This window comes from Silurus meridionalis, chromosome 28 (genome assembly GCF_014805685.1).
Source record: "Silurus meridionalis isolate SWU-2019-XX chromosome 28, ASM1480568v1, whole genome shotgun sequence".
NCBI classification, from domain to species: Eukaryota; Metazoa; Chordata; class Actinopteri; order Siluriformes; family Siluridae; genus Silurus; species Silurus meridionalis.
In genome coordinates, this window is record NC_060911.1 from 15,323,747 (window position 1) to 15,336,276 (window position 12,530).

A 12,530-nucleotide genomic window follows, 5' to 3' on the forward strand; every position below is an offset into this window, starting at 1 on the left:
CCCTGCCAAGCATGTCCTCCAGAGTCCCGCCGAGGTCGCCGCTCCGCTCCAGAGTCCCGCCGCAATCTTGCTTGACTGCGTCGCTCCACCCACGGGTTTTGCTGACGACGTGGTTCAGACCTCCGCAGAGGGTGTCGCTCCGCCTCAGACCTCCACAGAGGGCGTCGCTCTGACTCAGACCTACGCAGAGGGCGTCGCTCCGCCTCATCATATTGGCCAGAAAGTGCTTGGGGGAGCCACCTGGAGGCTCACTCCACGCTTCGTTCAGCCTTTCCTGACCTTCAATGCGTTGTACCCCGTAGCAGTTCGCCTCAAGCCCCATTGTGTCCGCCATTGGCAATTCATTGCCCCGTGCCACAGGATTATTGTGCCTTTCCAGCACATAAATGCAACTGACCGGTATCTTATAAGCGGTAATTTGTGAGTTAGACTTACATCATCAATAGTCAGGAGTGTGTACTTTGTTGCACTTATGCCATCCTTCCCACTTATTCATCACATAAATCAAAAAGGAAACGACTCTTTGCTGAGAGTGAAGTAGTGCTGAATCTGGGTACGAAGTTAAAGTCACATGAGGTCTGATCTCCACATCAAATATCAGGATCCACCAATATAAAAGATTCATTCAGAGCACTCCACGATGAGTCTAAGGCCAGTTACTAATTCTAACTTTGAAGGTGAAAGTAAAAGTGTAGGCTGCTCCATCGTAGGCAACATTTTGTCCTCTAGACTTAATTGCCGTCTGAGGTAGGATGCCTGCATCACAACTTCATTGTTTAAGAATATTTTATTAAGTTTGAAATTCTATTCTGCAAGTGACTCTAAAGCGTGCTTGAGTAGATTGAGAAGGTTGCCTCTGTGAGAAGAGATGAGCCCATTGTCCACATTAAAATGCCTCCTAACAAAATGAAGCATATAAGTTCCATACATCTTCATGCCTTCCTGCGCAGGTAGTGGAAGGCCATATATAGCTACCACTGGAGAGTGAATATTACCAAAAACATGCACTTCTTATGTAGTACTGTATTTTTTTTTTTTTTGGACAAATTGTTGTCATTGTTCTCATTAGAGACTTATAGGGACAAACTTATAAATTTGAAACTCATATTTGCAATCTTTCTTTCTTTCGGCTTCTCCCATTAGGGGTCGCCACAGCGGATTATCTGTATTCATGATCCGCACGTTCGATTTTCTGGTGGTCTAATAGTTAGGATACGGGGCTCTCAACGCTGCGGCCTGGGTTTGATTCCCGGTCAGAGAACCAACCCCAGCCACTCTTAGTGCCAGTCCCAAGCCCGGATAAACGGGGCGGATTGTGTTAGGAAGGGCATCCAGCGGAAAAACGTGCCAAATCAAATGTGCATGCGGATGGTCCGCTGTGGCGCCCCCTAATGGGAGAAGCCGAAAGAAAGTTTTTATTTGCCATCTATTTATTTTAGTGAAGCTGTTTTGAGACAATGTTCTTTGTTAAAAACACTGCAAACCATCATATTAATATACTATATTTAGAATAAAATACCTTGTTTTGTTGTTAATTAACTCTGAAACTCTGATTGACGCCCAATCTTCAGATCAGTAACCTTAAACTTTAACCACTGAGTATAAGTAAATTATTATAATATTAGAAGTAACCAAACCTCTTCTACAAATAATACATTCCCCTATAATCACTGGTTATGCACATTATCATTAAACTGGCAGTTATCAAACCATCACCTGAAAACCCTGAGATCTTCAGGCTGATTTCAAACGTCCGTTTTATCGCCAATATAATGTTATAGCACAGCTGTTATGCTCGTATGTCTATTACAGCATGTGTGTGTAAGTGTATACAACATTTATTCTGCTACTCCCTCTTAGGTATGGGCCATGACGTTCAGGATCAGGATTCAATGTCTTTCGAGGCCCTGTAATCAGGAGCCAGAAAGACCAGATCACACAGAACACTGACTGTGAGGACACAAGAATGTTAAAAAAAGGCTGATAAAATCAAGAGTTTTAATAGATTGTAATTTGTACAGAAGTGTGAATGATGTGGGTGTGTTTAAATGTGTGTGGTGTTGGAAGAATGATTTGTGCTCTGTTACAGAAGGAGAATAAACTTTACAACAGAACTAAACAGATCACTCGTGTTTAAATGAATTCACTGAAAATAACTTAAGATGTACTTCATTATTTATTTATTAATTTATTAATTAAAATTAATTGATTAAAATTAATTGATGTTGAAATCTCTTTTAAACTGTGTGTGTGTGTGTGTGTGTGTGTGTGTGTGTGTGTGTGTGTGTAATCAAACAAAGCTAAACTAAGTTTTCTGGAAATCTCAGACTATAGCAGCCATATTTGGAGGCAGAGGGCAGAGGTGGCTGCTGGGATTTGGAGCCTCATAGGGGCGGAGCTCTGACGCTGTCCTCTCTTACAATCTCCTGTCTCTGAAGATGTAAGGAACGGATCCATGTTTAGGAGGAATTGAGGAAGTTCAAACTTTCCAAATTAGACATCATTAGAAATGAATAAATAGAAATGAGTAATTATGAATAGCTTTTTTTCATGTGGCATGTAGAACAAATCCACATATTCAGAAGTAAATAGAAATGAAAACCCTGAATCACTTTTTATCACTAGAAAATGTTTATATTATAGTATATATAAAGCAGGCTGAAATGGTGTTAGATGTTTATATTAATGAAACTGATTAATAGTTACAAAAAGGTAATTAAAAAAAAAAGAATGATTGTAATTTGAAACAGTAAAAAATTTAATAAACGTTTTTTTAATTGTTCTATATTTCACTATATAACCAAGGAATCATCGGAAAGCCTAATCATGACTGTTGAATTAATTCTACATTTTCTGTTTTATATAATGATGAATTGATAAATATGTTAATGATGCAAATGCAAAACTTACTTTCTGCAAATATTCGTCTACAGATTATTTAGAAAGAAAGAGCTACATGATGTCAGACGCAGGTCAGGTCTAGATTCTTACACGCATTATTCCTAGGATCTTTTTCCACTCGCACTGGGACTATTTGAATACATTTTCTTGTCAAACGAAGATCCAGATCCCTGTTTTCCAGTGTGGGATTTCCATATAAACCAAGCCTTCGAATTGGACTCTAGCACTATTAAAATAAATTAAAGAAATCCACTTTTCTCTTCTGTTAATTTGTCTAGAGCTGCTTTGAGACTGTCTATTATTAAAAGCGCTATACAAATAAAATGAATTGAATTAAATAGGAAAAGAAATGTCACCCGGGATCACAGGTCTAAATGTCACAAAGAGGATCGTATTATATACTGCATTAAACCTTAAGCTCAGAACAAAAACTGTACATTAAGTCCAGTTAATAATCAGCCCAGTTACTACTCAATGATGAGATCGAATTGACAGAGAATACAACGAATAAACCTTCTGACCTTTGAGAACTTGTGTGTCAAAGTTAATCACATGCAAACCTCATTTGCATTCAGGTTTAAACCTAATCACCTGCTTACAAAACACTTAAACATGTAAGAGGATCTTTCATGGTGGCCAAGATGATTGTTGAAAAAGGATTTTCTTTGCATGTAGCTCCACAGAACGTATATTTTAAACTCAACATGAAATTAAGCTGTTTTTTGGATCTCCAGCACCTCCATTTCAGCACCTCTGTTTGTGTCACTGACTGTTTTACTGCGATATAAAAAAAAAATACTGCAGTTTGTATTCTGGGAAGAAATTAAACATTTTCTCAAAGGGATCAAAAAGGTATTTTGAATAAATTAGAAAGTCTTTGCTTTGTTTGCTGCTGATGTGAGGAAGGTGGACTGGTAGTGACGTGTGTAATGAAGATTCATGGGTCTGGATGAATAACAGTATTAAGATTAAAACGATCATGGCTACAGAAGTCACAATAGTTCTTGAATTAAAAAAATGGATTCGCTTTATTATGTATATTCTTAAAGAATGCATATACACAAATCATAAAAAAAAAAAAAGAAGTTATGGTTATTATTTTGACTGTTCATAATGACATGCACGCTTCATCCTCCGCGTATTTTTGTGTTGTGTTGAGTCACTGCAGTAAAAAGCATAAATCCAAGTTTAAATATATTAAAAAAATGTTTGGATCTGATGCCCCCTACTGAAGTACAGCTTTAATTTTGAAGGTTAAATAAGCAGTTCAGGTAAACATTTTTTTAAATCGATTTGTACAGTAGGTAAGCATTAATACAACATATATCAAGCACAAGGCTGCTAAATCTCACCACATTCTCAATTTATTCTCACCACATTCTCAATTGCGGAACCTTGAAATGACTGATACATGACTGATCAACATGTTCCAAGCAGAACCACTGTGCAGCCATCTGGTTATTGGTGTTCGTGGACAAACTACAATAATATTTTATTACTAATAGAAAAGAAAATATTAGACTGTTATTACGGACTTCTTGGAAAAGAAGAGGTTAAAGGTCACCCTTGTATTTTTTGTGAAAGACTTCTCCGTCCGGCTGCACCTTCCAGGTCACTGTGGTGTTCCCCAGCATGCCCTTTTCTTCCAGTTTCAGCTTTATCTGAAGCATAGAATCAGAACTGAATGGATTATTTGTAACAGAAAAAAAATATGTTTTGATAAAAAAGGTGAGAAGGAGGAAAAATTTATCATATTTTGGGAAATACTAATCACCATCTCTAAAATAGCCGATTGCAGGGCAGGATCGAGACCACTCCTATCAGACTTCACCTTCAGTTTGATTATCTGCTGTTCCCTCGCCGGTCTAACTGTGGTTGAACACACATACGATTTCCCATTTTTTTTTACAACTTTGTAGATACTGTATTATGATTGAATTATTATTAGTATCAAAGACAAATTAATTTAAACTTACTGGTGTGGCAGTAGAAATAAGCTGGTTGACTGCAGTAATAATTATTAAACACTTTGTTGTTATGTGATACACAGTTCGCATTTATTAAATTAGGATTAGGTTGTCCAGGAGCCCATGGGAGGTTTGAAGCAGTGGTCCCATCTGACCAACTCCAGGTGTTTCTATATAATCCAATCCAGGAATCTCCCTGGGCATTCCTTATCTGCATTAGCAAGTTGTTATCGGCGCTGTTAAGGGAGCTGGCTAAGTCCGTGTGATAGGTTTGACAGTAACTTTGAGCTTGAGACCACGTCATCGGAGTTTTGATACCGATAAACTTGGCAGCTCCACTGAAATTAGCTGGTAAAAAAAAAAGGTGGAGATATATCAAATAGGAAAAAAGCATGCACACTGGAAAAAGAATTAAACATTCCATATATATATCAAAAATGAAAAAAAAAAAAACATTCTCAAAATTGTTAGTTCAAATGTTTGTAAATCAGCAATGACTCACCATCATAGCAAATGATGGGTCTTAAGGATGTACATTGTGCGTCTGCCCAGGTTCCATAGAGATAAATTATAACACACGCTTCGTTCCCACCATAATTATCAGGCTGTCCATTATACCAATTAGTATAAGGGACATTCTTCAGTGGGGACTGAAGTAAAGACCAGCGCCAGCTGTTGACATCATTGTACAGTCCAATCCACGCATATGCTGTAAATCCTACTCTTGTTGCTTCTTTGTTTAAATATATCCAATCATCATTAGTTATGATGGTTGCCATGTCAGTGTACACGGTTCTGCAGTAAATCTGTGCATTTGGCCACGGGACAGAATTCATGATCAGATGATAACTGTGATGGACACTTCTATATGAAGTTACAACACCTTGAAGGAAACAAACACACCATTTCTATTTTTAGCAATTGAATTCATACATAAACAGTTGCCATAACTCCTGTAAACTAATGTTGGTGGAATTTTAGAGGCATAAAAAGATCCTAAAGCCCCTGAAAATGACCCTTAGCCAATTGTTCAATATTAGCATAAAGATGAATATTGCATTGGACACAATGCAAGAATGATTCCCTCTGTGATATTTAGGAGGCTCTGGTCTAATCAGATATCAGATAGATAGATATACTGTAGTCACATATAGAAGGAGAAGCATCTGAGACTGTTTTCTTTCTCTTTCTCTTTCTAGAGAACCTCCGATACAAGCTTCAAACTACAAAATTCGTTTTTACTGCCAATATAAAAAAAATTGGGTCCATTAATCTACACGAGAAGTTTATTTTGTGTTTCTGAATACATTCTAAACATGATCACACTCACTCACTCACCAGTAAAAAGCAGGAGGAGAATCAGTTTCTCTTTCATGTTGAATACGGAGCTGCGCTGTCAAAAAGGAAAAAAGACATAAAGATATTAAAAAGCCGTACTTTAAAAAAAACACTTAAATCTTAACACCCTCACACTTTCAAAAAAAAAAAAAAACTAATCCCATACAATGATTTCATATTTTAAAAAAGAGAGATTTAAACTAAAATAAAACTACAATAACTTTAATTTCAACCATTTGCTTAACTCAAATGAAAGAAAAAGAATTCATGTTTAGAATTGAAATGCTATCCAACTTTGATTTATCCTTCCTAAATGGTGAAATTTGATTTTACCAACACTAAAAAGTATTAAAGATTTAAATCTACCTGTAAAAACAAAAACCTGAAAGCTGCCGTTCCTTCAGAAGCTCTGTTTTAGCTCCTCACTGCTCATGCAAAGACAGCGCTCTGAAATAGTATCTCTTCACCGTCCTGATGCGCTGGACTGACTGGGTTTTATTTGTTTTCTGCTTTCCCTCAGACTCAAAAAAACAGACTCTTTCAACAAAACCAAATGCTGAGCCGTCCTCTTTGTTCAGCTCAGAAAGGAGGTAACTGAGGTCATCCGATTGTCTTAGGGATTTCGGCGCTTCGGTGATCAGATACAGCGTTCAGCATGCCCGATATCATCATGCCTTCCAGCAGTATGATAAAAATCGAATCTACTGGGAAAAGTGTTGTAATTCGAATTATTTTACAATGATAGATCTATAAACGATCTACAAAGTATTGTATTCATAACGAAAGATCTGTATGATGTAATCAATTCCGGAAACACGAATAAGGGCCGGATTCTAACGTGTTATAATGCAGTGAGAAATGGATTGTGATCATTTAAATACATTTACTTGGCAAAATAAAAAGTAGCTTGTGTGGGATTTACGTGTACAACAAGCCTTCAGATTAACGCTACAACTATAAAAACAAAGAGTCCTGTTTTCCATAGGAAAAGAAGTATTACCTCAGACTAACTTTAAGTGGTACATGTCTACATGGCAGCAAGTTCCTTATTACACAGTTGAGGACAAGACAAAGATTAAAAACTGATGTCAGTGGAAGACTGTGCAGGTTTAAATACATTTCCAGCAATCAGAATGCTCTCCTGAGATTTCCAATCAGTGCTTCTGTTGATCAGTTAGTGTAGCCTTCAGATGCTGATACGAAGCAGGTAATCGAGAGAAAAACACATCTAACCAACCAGTCACCATATAAATTCAAACAGCTACAGCAAACTAAAATTCTGGCATTAGATTTCATTAAGTACTGCACAACCTGCTTGCAATTGAGTGTCCTTTTGCATGTTTAGGTGTAATAGACTTATAGACAGATAGGATTATCAAGTCAGATGACTGATAGCAGACACTTCAGCAGTGTTCAAATCAGTTTTAACTTTTCACTACTTAATTACCAATCAGCTTTAAAACTTAAAATAATACATAAGCAAACCAAAAGAAGAGATTTTTTTAGTTAAATCAGCTTTATTGCAGTCAGGAGAAAGTCAGCGGTTGCATGCAAGTGTGAAGTCACGTGAACACCCAAGACCCCCCACCTAAATTTCACACCTTTTTTTTACCAGCATCTTTTGATTTTGCTGTGTTTGCAAATCGGCCCTTGGAAATTTCACACCATCTTTTTTTTTTTTTCCTCTTTTTTTCCACTCCTTGTTTTTTCGTTGTTTTTTTCTCTTTTTAACCTGTTTGGGTTGCATGCTTCAGGATCGATTTTTTTTTTTTGTGAGCAAGATGAGTAGCACATGATGTCACACAAGTTATGCTCAAAATGATCCTTATATGATTTGGTCACTTTTTCCAGATGTTGATGGGAGTTCTCTAAAATGTGTTCTCTTCTTTTAAATCACTCTCTCTGCTCATATAAAGAGTTGGACGCAATTCTCTTGGTTATTAGCCCTTATCACCCGTCTGTCCGTCTACTGTTTACACTGTGGTTTCTCAGTTTCTTTATTTTGGGCTTTACAGCTGTAAAAACATCCCTATTTGTGTTAGAAAAAGAAGTGTAATCTAACACCAGCCTTTAGAGTTACAGGTCTAAATGTCACAGGAATACAGTTTTAGAAAAGAGACATATCGAAAATGCAAAGAAATACATAATAATATTCATATTTGAATAATTGCATGTAAAACCCAAAGACAGCACAGTAGTACTTTTTTAAATAAGTGATTAAAAACAAGGCAGACTGAAAGGAGGGTCTTTACCCGTCATCCAGACTGTAATAGAATTCTCATTGTGTGGTTAAATGGAAGTATAATATATTATATAATATATCTAAATAAATCTGGTGCTCTACAGCAGTGGTCCCCAACCTTTTTTACACCACGGACCGGTTTAATTTCGGACAATACCAGTTTTATTTTCAGGGACCGCCCTTTAAGGTGTGGCAGATAAATACCACAAAATAAAATGATATGAGTATAAAATCTGGTATTTTCTTAAATATTATAATAATCGTGAATCCACTGTGTTGTTTTTTGTTCATTTTGCTCTCTTGGGGGTTTGAATGTATTATGCAGTAATGTATTATGTGATATATATAAAACATCGTTCAGAATCACGGACACAGATGGCAGCCAATGATGAGCGCAGAAGCTCCTCGCCGTCCTTGAGGAAACGGATGAGTATAAAGGGGGTCTTCTCGCCATAAGGATCTATCAGGCCTTGAGACGCATGCAACCACTTTCGCTTTCAGTTTCTCCCTTCACACACACACCCCCCTTTTAAAACCCACTAATCTTGATTCCGGTGTGTCTATTCTCAGACAGAATGCTGCAGTGATGCACTACATAAGCTAAATTCTATAACATTTTTTTTTTTTTTTTTTTTTTTTACAAATGGCTTATAGTTTAATTAGTTTATTGATGGCAATTCATTTTCTTTATTCTGGTAACAGAAAAAAAAAACATTACAGGTATAGTGTGAAGTACAATATGTATAGCTCTCTATATAAAATTATTCTTTACGATGACACACTGATATGTTAAACCCAGTATTTGGACATACCCTCTATGCTTTTCTCTTTATACAGTGGCCACTTACAAAAAAACAGGTTACAGATTAAATATTTGTCATTACATGCAAAGCCGACTTTTAAAACTAAGATGACAAAATAAAATAAAAAAAAATAGGTTTGTTTCTATATTTTAGGCATATTTTATTGTTTCTTTCTTGTTATTGTTTATATATTTTATTGTTTCTGACTCTTCCTAATGATTAAACATGATACAGCATGATTCACATGCTGTAAAGTTAAACTTTCTTTACAAAAAAAAAAAAAAAAACCTTCCAGGTTACTGTGGTGTTCTTCAAAACCGAAAGAGAAGCTCTCCGAACGCCACTGCCGGCGTGGTGCTGAACGAACAGCTCCAGTTCAGCATCGATGTTAAACAAAAGCATTTATTATTTAAATGACTTCTTTTTTTATTTTCTTCCTTTGACTCCCATCACATGAGGCTGACTCCATGAAGGCTATTTTTCAAAAGAGATGACTTTCTTTTTTTAATGATTTAATGGAGAAACGTTGTCTCATTTCACTGTGCACTGCATCAGCTATATACGGTTGAAATGACAATAAAAGCTTCTTGTTTGTGAATCTCTGGATTGTGTATTGGATCAGATTAACTTGCGAAAGGAATCATTTCAAGCAGTGTAGAAAGTCAGCTGTCAGAGCTGAGTATAGTCAGGATATTGGTGGATTAGTCATGATAGAAGCCTAAAGCTCAGGCGGGTTTGTGAGCTACAGTACATATAAAACATACAGAATAAAATGTTATATCTTACATTTGCAAAAAATTTGAATCATCTTTAAATATATCCATTACCTCTATGCTATTTGTAGGTTTTTTTTTATTGAGAAGTATTTGTCCTGAAGGTTTAGCCACGTCAGAAGAATAAATGTACTTTTGAAAAAAAACTTGGAAAATTTGGAGATCACATGACCTACAACAATGGATTTCTTGCTACCTGATTACTTGATTTCAGCGGAATTATGAAGTGATGAAATATGGTTTCTCGAGGTTTAGTGAGTAGAAAGTATGAGCCACTTCTTGCATGACACCATTTAAATATCTCAATTACTCCAAGAAAACACAAGTCCAGATTTGTTCACAGATCTTCTGAAGACTCAGATTCCAAAGGACAGATTGCTTTTTATTTTATTGGATGATTCTGCACCATCACTAACTGTTCATTAAAGGAAAATCCTGTCAGTTGCTCTTCAGCCATTTCAACCATATCAACCATCTGACGTATATTTGCTCCTGTGGAGTGGCTTTGAGCTTCAAAACACTTCATAAACTTGATTCAGAATTGGACTTTTTCAAAATGGATAAACAATTGGTTTTGTGTGTCTGTGTGTGTTCAGGTTTTAAGACTACTGGTGTCAAATAAACTCTAGACTGTATTTAAAACAAAACAAACAAAAAAAAACACCATTATTTTTTAATAAGAACAATTCTAAATAAATACATGTATTAGTGAGATACAGGAACAAATCTTTCTGCTTCATGGTGTAGCTGTGGAGAGAAAACAATAAAAAAAATGAGGAGAAACACTAACAAAATATGTACAATCAGACATTATAATAATCGTCACAAACTGCTGAGCAGTTCAGTGTGTTCATTGTGAGCATGTCGAATCACTCAAACATCTGATCAATATATTATATATTTCAGTACATGATGATCTACAGTATGCTTATAGCTTCATCTTTTCAGTAACAACAGCAAAAACTATGAAGTGAACATTCTCTCCAGGCTAAAAATAGATCCCACAGTCAGAATCTTCATTCTAGAATGCAATAAATGTATTTATTTATGGTTTTCTCTCTTTTTTTTTAAAGACACTCACATTCTCTTCCATTGAATGAGTTTTACACAAATATCACGATTTCCTGTGTTATACTGTAAACTATATCACAGCTCAAAAGTCGACAGAATCAGTTTTATTGCCAGTTAATGGGGTTCATTTCCTCATAATGTTGTGAAATAAAAGGTCAAGACCAATAAATCTTCATGTACGTGCACTCTTTCATAAAGCGCACAATACCAAGACTGTTAATTAAAGTGAACAACAACAACAACAACAACAACAACAAGCAAACAATGTTTAAAAATGAAAACATCAATCGACACTAACCTGGATTCTGAAAACCTGACGTTGTTCCTTCAAAAGCTGTGCTCACTTCATACTGTATCTTCACTGCTGGAGTCTAATAACCATCTTAAAATCTTCTTTACATGGATATGGAGAATTTACATCCCAAGTGGTAGAGACTGATTTGCATTTTGACCTGCCCAGTGCATTCAAATGAACGAGAAAAGATAAACGGATGAAAATGCAGTGTGAATTTATTAAAAACAAACAAGTAAACAGGCATAAAGCCTAATAAAAAAAAAGTTCTGTTAAAGCACAAAAACCTGCATGAGGCAAATGAATAATAATAATAATAATAATTAAAAAAAGAATGACAAAAGAAAACAGGTACAAGCAACAATTAGAATTTGAAATGCAAACACTGAGCATTAGTTTGCATTGAGCAGGTAGAACTTTGTCTTCGATATATACAGTGAGTAGTAATTGCAAACGTGTGTGTGTGTGTGTGAGTGTGTGAGATTACTAATTGTCCACACCTGTTCGTTTATTGAAACGTGATCGATGTCCACACTGATACATATATTTCTCTCTGTTTTTTGGCCTCCCATCCACAGAGGCGCCGTTTTCAGTCAGCGAAAGCCATAATGGAAACATTTGAAAACGTGTGGTCCGTAAAAACAGAGGCAAAAATTAAGCATTTTAAGTGACCTTTTAAAGAACCAGGAGGTAAATTAACTGCGGGTGGAAAGACACAGATCAGTGAGCAACTTTAAATGTATCTGGATTAGCGTAGACGTAGCCAGAGTCTGGTGATCGCACCTGAAAACTCTGAAGGCTAATTAGCATGCTGTCGTGAGTTCTGGGAACCTCAGATTTTGATGTAATTATTTGATAGAACCCTCGTTCAAAAACACAGTCTGAAGCTTAGTGGTTTTAATGCTTTTCTTAAAGAAGAATGCCTTCAAGTGAAGTTTTTCATTTCTCCTAATCTCTGGAAAAGTACTGCACCAATTCCTGCATTTGAGAAGCGACATTTTTGCCGTCACTGCAGAATTATACAGTGATTTGTCTGAGGTTCTGGAAATTGATGTATAATTGATGCTTGAGCCCTTCCCCTGTGTACACCAGACAAAGAGTGGGGTTATATGGGCAAAAAACTCAATAGCACAGGCATTTGGG